Source organism: Sciurus vulgaris (genome assembly GCF_902686455.1).
Source record: "Sciurus vulgaris genome assembly, chromosome: 2".
Lineage (NCBI taxonomy): Eukaryota > Metazoa > Chordata > Mammalia > Rodentia > Sciuridae > Sciurus > Sciurus vulgaris.
This window is the reverse complement of record NC_136462.1, coordinates 180372572-180383202: the sequence shown is the minus strand read 5'-3', so window position 1 is coordinate 180383202 and position 10631 is coordinate 180372572. Positions and strand designations below refer to the sequence as shown.

The window sequence follows — 10631 nt, the reverse complement described above, 5'->3', positions numbered from 1 at the left end:
AGAAATGGCAATTTTTCCCTGAGCAAAATATACTAGTAAGAGGTGAGCTGTGAGAGACAGCTCTTTAGGTTTTGGTGCTTCCCTCCCTTCTCCATTTTAATGAAAACAAACTCTTTCCACATACTGCAAGTATGACTGTTTGCTGGATTAATTTCTTCCCTAAGATCATGTAATTATAAATACTGATCATTTAAATACAAACGGGATTCCTTACAGTAAAAAGATCTTCTGTGCTTGTTCTGGAAGGCCATAAGAAGGCATCTCACCCTCCCACAAAGTAAGGACACCTCTTTAGCCCATTCTCATTAGCAGAAATACAGATGCTATTCTGTCTGTCACTACTAATCTAGGTCTCTGCTCAAGTTGTGCCCATTACACAAATGTCTTATCTCTGCAGCCTAAATTTCCTATGAATTCCTGGAAAAGGGGGAGGAGACAAGGAAGAACATCAATTCAGAAAAGATGAGATGCTTCTGGGCAGTTCTGAGATACAGTACAGAAATGGAAATACTGGCACTTCATAATCTATAAGCACAACCAGACAGAATATTAGAAATTAGGATGGTCCTATACAACATATGGTCACTATCCTTATGCTACAAAGCCTACCCAGCTCAATCACTCCCTTATTCTTTTCATTTTTATTTTTAGTTGTAGTTGGACACAATACCTTTATTTCATTTTTATGTGTACTGAGGATGGAACCCAGTGCTGTACACATTCCAGGCAAGCACTCTACCATTGAGCTACCCTACTCCAGCCCCACTTCCTATTCTTTTTCTCAATCCTATAGACTAGATTTAACCACTATTCCTTATCACTAAAGCCCAGAGATCTCCCCACCTATGAAAACCCCTGCCATCCCCTCTGACAAATGATTCATGGATTCTTCGTATACAAATGGCCTCATCATTTGGCTTTCCCATATGCTTTTAATAACATTATCTAATCTGTCCCTTACATTATTGTGAGGAAGGTAAGATAAAGGGTATTACGACATAAAGATGAGAAAATGGAGGTTGAGAAGAGAGAAAATGACTTCTCCAGTTTATCTGGCCTTATTAGTGCCAGGGTCGACCTTAGTCACCCAAACAAAGCTCTACAAACTGATTTGCCAGCTACATCTTCATGGTGTTATTATCTTATCTCCCCCAAAGACACTGTAAGGTCCTTGAAGGCCAAAGTGTGCCTAACTCATTTATATCCGCACACCCCAGCCCCAAGAAAGACACAGTGCGCTCCTAATAGTTTGATCAACTGATTTAACATTAACCACAACCTTCAGGAACTGACACAGGCATGCTTCCTCTCTCTTAGACCCCACAGGCAATGCTTAATTGTTGGAAGATATCACGAACACAACAGTTTCCCAAATAACACTTCTCTTTTAAGGATACAAAGGAGGGAAGAAGAGTCTTTCAATATTAGGGTATCCTCAACATTCCCTCCACTCCCATTTCCTAAGATTTCAAGCGGCCACGTGTTCAAAAAAAGGATAGCATGGGCAGTAGCAATGGGCTTTGAGAACTAAAATTTAACCACCATTAGTAAGTTGCAAATTGGTCAAATGCCAAAAACCACACCTCGAAAAATTCTACTTGCAAGCAAAATAGAGAACTATTTTGTATTAACACTGTATAATATAATTTAAAATAATTCAGTATGATACTTAATTTTCTTCATTCCCAAATAAGCAGCTAGACAATACCAAATCTTTCTGGAAGCCAGTCACAGAACTGACATAAGAATAGGAAAGGCCATAAGCAGATATGAACATTTAAACCTGGAAGACAAGGTTGGTCCCTACCCTAACCTTCTTGACTTCACATATTGGAAACTGGACACCTTAACAATGAAAGATAAGCGGCTATCATATCAGGGAGAAGAAAAGGAAAGGGGAAGAATACCAAAGATAAGTCTACATACTAGAAGTCAAATAATCATACAAGTTGCCTTGCCTAGAGATAAATCAATCAATTATGCTATTTCCAGTCCAAACTCACAACGCAAATATCTGTGCCATGGCAGCAAAGATAAAAAAGGGCTAGGATTTATCTGTTTCCCTCTCAATGCTGAGACAAATTTGAGGGCAGGAGTCATGTCCTGTTTGATTTTTATGTTCACCATAGTAAGAACACATAGTAGGTGCTCCAAATTACTGGAAGAATGGCTGAGTTTAGGGATGACAGGCTGTTGTATTTCCAAGCATCAGTAATCATGGCACACTAGCTAGGTAGCCTACTCAGCATGGTAACTCTATCCAAGACCCTGACTGTAGTAAGGACTGATTTTATCTGGTGTGAAAATCAATTTAGGGTAAATCTTTAAGGTTTAAAGAAAAGTTATTCTTATATTCAGCTGATTCATACACAGCCCTCATTATTATATTGACAGCACCACTGCCCTCATTATGATATTGACAGCATCATTCCTCAGTGCCAGCTTAGAGCTAACTACAAGAACAAAATGCAAAAGCCCTAAAATGGTCTGTGGAAGCAGGTAGGGAACATTTGACTTTTCAGTACAGCATGACCATATCTTACACAAAGAAAACCCAGACCTATAGAAATGATAAGTTACCAAAATGACCCTTTTAAACCTACTGCTGGGCCTGCTTTCACTAGCACAGAGAATTACTAAGGAAACTAAACAAACAGACCATGAGAAACCACGCAAACAGCACCTCTAACTAAGCTTACTAAAATCCTTAATAAAACAAATAAACAGGAGATAGCTAAATACCAGATAAATGTCTCTGGAATGAAGAAAACCTCGCCAGCAACATTAAGCTTCTAAACTTGGCCTTCTAAAGGAGAGTGCTTATTTGGAATAAAGCAATGATTCTTAGCTTGAAAAATAAACAGAACTATTTAGTCTCTACAAATGGCATTTCAAGGGTCAGGTAACCTACCTCATAAGGCAAAAAAGCTGTAAGGAAATTCAAGTTTCTGGTCTAGTGCTATTCCAGACCTGCTCCAGGTAAGACTCTGATTGTGTTTTTTCTCCTTTAAGATGTAATTTTAAATAGTTTGATACATATTTAAATATAACTTTATAAGTTTTAAGACTCTCAAGTTTGTCCAATAGGGCCACAGCTCCAAGTTTACAAAGAAACTCATCAGATAATATGATTAATTTATCTCATAGGCAATTTTTCTACTGTAAAAAAGCAATATCCATCTGTTTAAAAGGTATCTTCCATGAACCTGGAATTTAACCCTGAGATACTCTCAATACCTAAGTAAAAGTCCTTTCTCCTTGCAGAGATGAATTATTACTACTTCCAAAAAAAACAAAAGATACAGACTACTAAATGACAAATATCATGCAAGATTATCTAGACCAGGGTTGGGCGTATAGCTCAGTGGCAGAGCCACATGCCCAGCATGTGTGAGGCACTGGGTTCAATCCTCAGCACCACATAAAAATAAATAAAATAAAGATGTTGTGTCCATCTGCAACTAAAAAAAAATTTTTTAAAGATTATCTAGTCCAGCACCCTTGTTTTACATACAAGAAGACTGACATTCCAAAGAGTATTTGATAATTACAATTAACATGAGCTTGGCAAGCATCAAAAGCCCATTAAATGCACACCCCCTCCCCCAAGAGGAACTCACTGGGTATATTGGGAGGATAGCCAAATTTGCACTTCAGTGGAGCACTCCTAATACATGTGCCTCTGGGGAACCAGAGTATTCAGACACAACCCACCTCCCCTACCCCAGCTTTGAGAGCAGAGGGCAGTGAACAGCTTGAATGGCTCTTCTGGAATTGGAGACTAGAGCCCAGGGACAAAAACATCATCCTTTCTCTTCCTCCCAGGAGGTCAGCACCATTATTTTTTACTATTATGAAATGACAACACCTAAGACTGAGAAAAAAGGAAGGGTTATGGAAACAGAAAAGAATTAACATTGATACTTGGGCAGATTCCTATTTTTATTTGCTCACTTATGGGAAAAACGAGGAGGTGAGTAGGGAGGGAGCTCTAATCCTTTTTCTGTGTCCACTTCCCACATGTACTCTTTGAGCCTTTATAGAATTTCAGGGACCTCCTAGATTATTTTATGAGAAAGCATGGCCAGAGAAGGAAAGGGACAAGGTCAAGCCCACGCACTGAGTTACTAGCAGGAACTAAATCCCTCAGGTCACTGAAAAAACTTCCAATTTATCCCATTACCCTCTCTTCTCAAGTCCTAAGGGTCTGTGAGAGCTGCACCCTGAGCACAAGTCTGAAACTTTCCTTAAGAGTACCCAAGGGAGCCAGGTTCAGAGGCGCACACCCATAATCCCAGCAGTTTAGGAGGCTAAGACAAGAGGACCTCGAGTTCAAGCCAGCCTCAGCAATGGCAAGGCACCAAGCAACTCAGTGAGACCCTATCTCTAAATAAAATACAAAATAGGGCTGGGGATGTGGCTCAGTGGTTGAATAATCCCTGAATTCAATCCCTAGTATCCCCCCAAAAAAAGTATCCAAGGGAAAGCAGACTGACCTTACTGCTATCATTTTCTCCCCTCCAATTATACATTTTATTATACATGAAATTAAAATTGAACAAAACCAGCTTTTTACATTCACGTGAAAACCTGGTTGCTATCTCCATCCCTACCCCTACCCACCAATACTGCCTAAGAAAGGAGGAGGGAGGAACAGTGCTCCTAGAGATATATTGTCTAAATCATCATCTAGAATCATAAAATGTTATTGCTAGAAGGAACCTTGGGGGTCATCTAGTCATTATTTGCCTTCATTATTCAAATAAACCTGGACATCTGCCACCTGACAAAAAGACTGGAGCACAGGGCAGGGTCTCCTGACTCCTACTTCTAATAAAGAATCCCCTGATCCCTCCCCATTCAGTCCTACTTCCCTTTCCCACCACCCTCTCTCCAACTCCATCTAAGCTACCTTATCTACTGCCCTTCTGCAACGAGCTCCCCAAGCTATTTTACACATGGGGACTAAAGGACATTCATTACCTACAGAAAATCTAAGCTTTTCCATGCTTAATGTAAGCAGTCTTTGGGGCTGTGCATGAATAGGAATAAATGTACCTACCCCTTAGGGTGGTTATGGGCAGAAATAAATTAACCTGTTAGATGTTTAGAATAGTACCTATTAAATACAGTAAATAGCCAAAAATCTCACCTATTATCTTCACCATCTCTGGATTTGTGGTTCCTTTTATCAGAACAATCTTAACACTGCCTCCCCTCTTCTTTTCCTGGCTTACTTCGATTTTTTTCTCAAGGTACAGGCTTAATCAACTTCTCTAAGGAAAACTTTCCTGGTCCCCCAGTACTGGGTTAAATATCATTTCTCCAGGCTCTCATGATGCCAGTCCTTTCCACAATACTTCTCACATGCCTGTTTTCCTTGCCTGTCTTCCCCACTAGGCTGTATGTACCCAAATCCCAAAGCTTAGTATCATGCCTGGTAGATGCTTTAAAATTATTCGGTGAATGGAAAACTTTCCAGTAACAAATGAGGTATACAATGATATATAATCTCAACAAATATCCAATTCAAATTGGTCAGGTGGCTGTTCTAAATGACTTCAAGGCCTTCTATCTAACAAACAATTCAACATACTTTGACCGTATTGGTCACACTGGTTTGGCAATGTGGGCCATCAGACTTTTTAAAGAGAGCACATGATCATGTGTTTACCTTATGTCCCCATCTCTGAGCATTCACAACCCCAAACCTATTTACATCAGGACAAAATTCCAACCACCTTTCGTAAACAAACCCTTACCACCTCAAAACACAGACACAGAAACAATCAAACCAAAGGGAATTTTGAAAGGTTAAATTTTAGCAGCATCTAACTTCGCCCTAATCCTGCAAGTGGTAAGAATCCACTGATACCCTCTAAGAACCCAAATGTTAATCCCTCTTATGTGCCTTTATGGAAAGAAGGGGACACAGAGAAGGAGTATGTCATAAAGGTAATCCGCTAATCGACCTCTGAGTAGTTTTTGATTCAAGCTGCTGTCATAGATAGTGCTATTTCTGATCCTGGGTGGTCAAAAAGCAGGTGCAAATAAGGCCAAGGGTGGGGAGTTATCCGAATTCTGTTTTGAGGGTATATCTCTTCTGAAGATTCAGAAGAAGCTAGCATAGTCCAGAAAGGTCTTCAGCAGTAAGGGACCTCAACTTGGGGGCATGGGGGAACGGGGTTAGACATACAACCTGGCCTGGATTCCTGCTCTAGGACTTAATGCCACTACTGCAGATGAAAAGAATCATTTTGCATTTATAGAACACTGAAATGAAAAAAGGCATTAAGAGTGCCAGTGTTGTCAGTCACAAAAGGATAAGTAGTTTATGATTCCATTTATGTGGTTTCTTAAAGTAGTCAAATTTGAAGACAGAAAGTAGAATGGTGGTTGCCAGAGGCTAGTGTAGTGGGAAGAGGGAATAGGAGTGTTTAATGGGTGGAGTGTTTCGGCTAAGGAATGTAAGAACTTCTGGAGATGGATAGTGGTGATGATTTGTACAAAGTGAATGTACTTAATACCACGGAAGAGCACATTTTAAAAATGGTAAAATAAAAAAATGTGTATGCACATGCACACGCGCACACACACTTTTAAAGAATGCCAGTTTTAAAATTACATTGTCTGCAGTCTGAATCCTGGCTTGACTACAGAGTCCTAGCAAGTCATGTAACCTCTGTAAGCCTATTTATTAACAGGGATAACACTACCCAATTCATAAGTTGCTCTGAGGATTAAATGACATGCTTCACAAAAAGTCCTTAGTCCAGTGATTTATGGTACAGGTTAAATACTCAATAAACGTTAGCTATCATTATTCAACAAAGTCCTTTGACATCCATTTTTTCATAGACACACAACACTATGAGAATTTACAGCTATGGAAATTGAGGCTCAAAGGACCACAATGAGTGGCTCAGTTCATGATGCCAGTTCAAATCTTCTATCCATGAGAGGTGTCCTGTCCTTGACATTTGTTAATTCTGTTATCTAAGACAAGAGCCCTAACCTTGCTATGTATGTCTCCACTGTTACAGCTAAAAGGAGACATAGGGCTGGGGTTGTGGCACAGTGGTAGAGAGCTTGCCTAGATGTGCGAGGTACTCAGCACCACAAAAAATTAAATAGAGGTACTGTGTCCATCTATAACTAAAAGAATTAAAAATAAATTTTAAAATGGAGATAAAAACTATGCTTTGCAAACTCACAACTAGAAATCTGATAATGGTAACAGTACTATAAACTATAATGTAAAAGTGACAACTTAGGATAACTGGTACACTTGGACAAAACCTGGTCTTTTAACACATGGCACAGAAAGCAGCTGCAAGCACAACTTTCTTGATATTTCCATATTCAGGTTTCTGGTCTTCAGGCCTTAAAAAGTAGTGCCTTACATTTAAGAGGTGGAAAGGTATGCAAGAAATTTAAAAACTACTGGACTGGGAGCGAGACCACTAGGGATTCTAGTTCTGACTGTCCCTAAGACAGGTTATGAATTTGGACAACTTACTTCCCCTCCCGAGATTCAGTCAATAGGTAGAAAGGGAGAAAGATAGATATGAAAGTTGGACCAGTCTGTAAGGAGTTGTCTTTAAATGATATGACCGAACAGTAAATCAATAACTTCTCTGCTAAGAAATGACTTATATACACCATAAAATAAAAGGTATATAGCACCACTGATTGGCCTTCTGTGGCTACTTTGTGTTGGAGAAACTCCTACATACCATCACTCCTAAATGTAAAAACTTGGGGAGGGGGGCGGGTGGAGCATAACAGACCTACCAGTTGCAAAGAACTAACGCGAACATCAGGAGACTCCTCAAGATCTGGCCGAAAAACTCCTCAGCCTAATTTTCAGGCACTCCCCACAACCAGGATCAAACACACTGGAAAACTGGAACACTTACCAAAGCTAATTTTAGTTCACTTTAACCCCTCTGGGCCTTATCTGAAAATAGGAGAAATAAAAACTCTACTTGAAAGCAAGGAGTTGAAGCAGGTGACTTGAGCTCTACCCATCTCCTCCCCACAACTAGGATCCACAAATCTAAACAGATAACACGTGAGATTTGAGAGGAAAAAATGCCCTGACCAAAATGAAGGAAGGACTTTACTGTTTACCAAATGCTGGAGAACTTCAGTTGTGTCTGGGATCTGGAGTCTCCTACATCTGTCAACTTAGAAAAGTAATACCAGCAAGAAACCATCCACACCTCCTTTCCCTTGGAGCAGAATGGGATTTCATCCATAGAACAGTGGATACTGGCCCAGGCGTCAGGGAAAACCCAGTTATACGTCTAAATGATGTGACTTAACGGTAGGTCAAAATATCCTCTATACTTAAAGAGATTGCACATACACCAGGAAATAACAGGTATAGCACCACTGTTTTTGCACTTATGTGGCTCCCGTGAGTTGGAGCAAATTAACTTCTCTGAGGCCTGTTTCTGTAAATGGGGACAGCCCTGAAAGATTATTGTTAGCATTAAATGATACAGGCTTATGAAGTTCCTGAGTCAGTCTCATTAAACGTTACCTGTTGGTATTTAACACTTCTCTCACACGTTAGTTTCCCTCCCTGAATACACGAACACTCTGCGAGGCTAGTTTCTCTTCACCCCATTTCACAGAGGAGCAAACGGAGGCTCCCCAGCCAAGGGGAATAGGTGAAGTGCGAATACCGCCCCAGCTCGTGGGCCTGTTGTTCCTCTCCGAGCCCGAGGTGTGCAACGTGCCCAGGACCGGCAGAAGTGGGGGCCAAGACGCTCAGGCCCTTGAAGAACCAAGCAGGGCCAGTTTTGCGCGCCTTGGGGAGCTGGCTGACCCTGCCCCGCCGGAAAAGCCGGAAGAAGCCCGGGGCCGGGGACAGAGCCAGGGCCTTGCCCGCCCGAGGCCTCCCCGACGCGGCCTCCGCTCCTCTCCCTCCTCCCCTCGCCGGGCGGGGCGGGGCGCGAGCACAAAAGACTCCAACTTCCGAGAGGCGCGGGCCCACCCCGCCAACTCCTGGCCCAGGCCCGGCCCGCGGGAAGGAAGCGGGCGGCGGGCGCCAGAGAGGCCAGGAGCCGGTGCTGGTGGGCCGGGGTCGGCGACCCAGGTTGGCGGGCCCGGGAGGGGGAAGGGGAGAAGGAGGGGGCCTGGAGTTACTCGGGCTCCCGGGACTCCCCGAACGGCCGAAAAAAAAGAGTTTCTAAAAATAGGCAGCGGCGAGTCTAAAGAGGTGGGCGACGGAACAGGCACAAGGAACAATTCCCCGCACCCCGAAGAAGACGCCCGCGGGCCCCCACTCACCCGCGCCGAGAGGTCTGGAGGAAGACGCGCGGCGCGGAAGGAGGCGGTGCCGCCGCACTCGGAGGCGGAAGGGAGGGAGGAAGGTGGCGGTCCCGGCCGCCGCGCGAGGAGACTGAACACACGCACGCGAGTCGCCACCGCTACCGCCCCCTCAGCTTTTCCCGGCTCCCCGCCCTGCGCCCGCGCCGCTCGCGCGCCCCGCCGCACTGACAGCGGCGCGAGCACCGCAGCCGTGAGTCCTTCCCTCGGCCCGCACCACTCAGACGCGCAGAGACGGGGGCGTCCAGAGGGATTCCCTCCCTCGGCCCTGCCTGCCGCTCCGACCCTGACCCTGGGCGCTCCCTCCCTCTAGCTTCCGTTTCCCGGGAAGGACACGGTGACACAAACACAAGGAGTCCCCAGGCCCGCCCTGAAACACCCCAGCTCCCCAGGCGCAAGGGCTCTCCGCACCCTCTGAGTCTGGCTTTGGAAAGGTCCAGAGCTTCGGCGGGGAAGAGGAGAAAGGCGGGGCTGGGGCGGGGCCTGGCCGGGAGGAGGAACGGAGGCGGGAGGCGGGGCTAGAGGGGGAAGAGAGTTGCTTACACCAGTGTGGAGCTGAAGGCGGGGCGGGCGAAAGCGTGGTGATGCCTTGGAAAGAGGGGTACGAGACAGGTGCGGAAGATCGTGTATGCCTGGGAGAGCGAGGAGCCAAGGCAGCGCCCCACAAGAGGAGGAGCTGTAGGTGGAGCTAAGAAGAGAAGGTGCCCAGGGGAGGGGGCGGGGCCTGCGGGAGGGGAGGGGGGTGTGGGCGGGGCTGAAGAGAAGCTGGGGGAGATTGAAGCGGGCCTCGAGGAGGCGGGCCCGGAAGCACAGCAGGGAGGAGGGGTCCGGGGCGGCCACTCTGGGGAGGAGCCGGAAGGAGGCGGGCCCTAAAGGAGGGATCAGAGGGTGGTGCTCGAAGTGGGCGAGGCCTGGAGATGAGGCCCTAACCGGTAGGCAGGCGGCGGTGCGGGAGGGATCCGGAAGAGACGAGGTAGGGAGAAGAGCCAGGTCCTCTCACTTTCAAGAAAGCAGTTTCCTGCACTGGGCGAGGGTTGCTCTTCGCCGCCAAGGCTGGGACTAGGCGGAGAGATCACCGTGAGGGTGGTCTAGGGAAGAGGTGCCACTTACCTGGAAAAAAAAAAAAAAAAATTGTGTTCCTCTTAGGAGGTTGTGGAAATGTTTTATATGAGAGAGTGATCGTGCTTACTCCTAATCAGAGCTCCAATAGGGACCTCACACTTGAAACAGTTGCAGGCTCTTCCACCGCCAGCCTCCTCAGAACAGCCGGAGGGGTCTTCTGAGAGCACAGA

At 45.0% G+C, this 10631-nt stretch overlaps 1 protein-coding gene across 8 annotated transcripts in view; it reads right to left on the bottom strand.

Annotated features, from left to right (window-relative positions):
- The window catches only part of RALY (RALY heterogeneous nuclear ribonucleoprotein), a 75729-nt gene extending 65718 nt beyond the window's left edge, over window positions 1–10011 (bottom strand). For 3 of the 8 annotated variants that reach the window (XM_079128347.1, XM_079128343.1, XM_079128351.1), the window contains exon 1: window positions 9301–9422. The gene's annotated coding sequence lies outside the window, so the exon portion shown is untranslated. Of the gene's footprint in view, window positions 1–8548; window positions 8661–9300; window positions 9433–9750; window positions 9802–9882 lie in introns of those variants that run through there. The other 5 variants (XM_079128349.1, XM_079128345.1, XM_079128344.1 and 2 more) reach the window with 5 other exon arrangements.
- Between the last annotated feature and the right edge of the window lie 620 nt (window positions 10012–10631).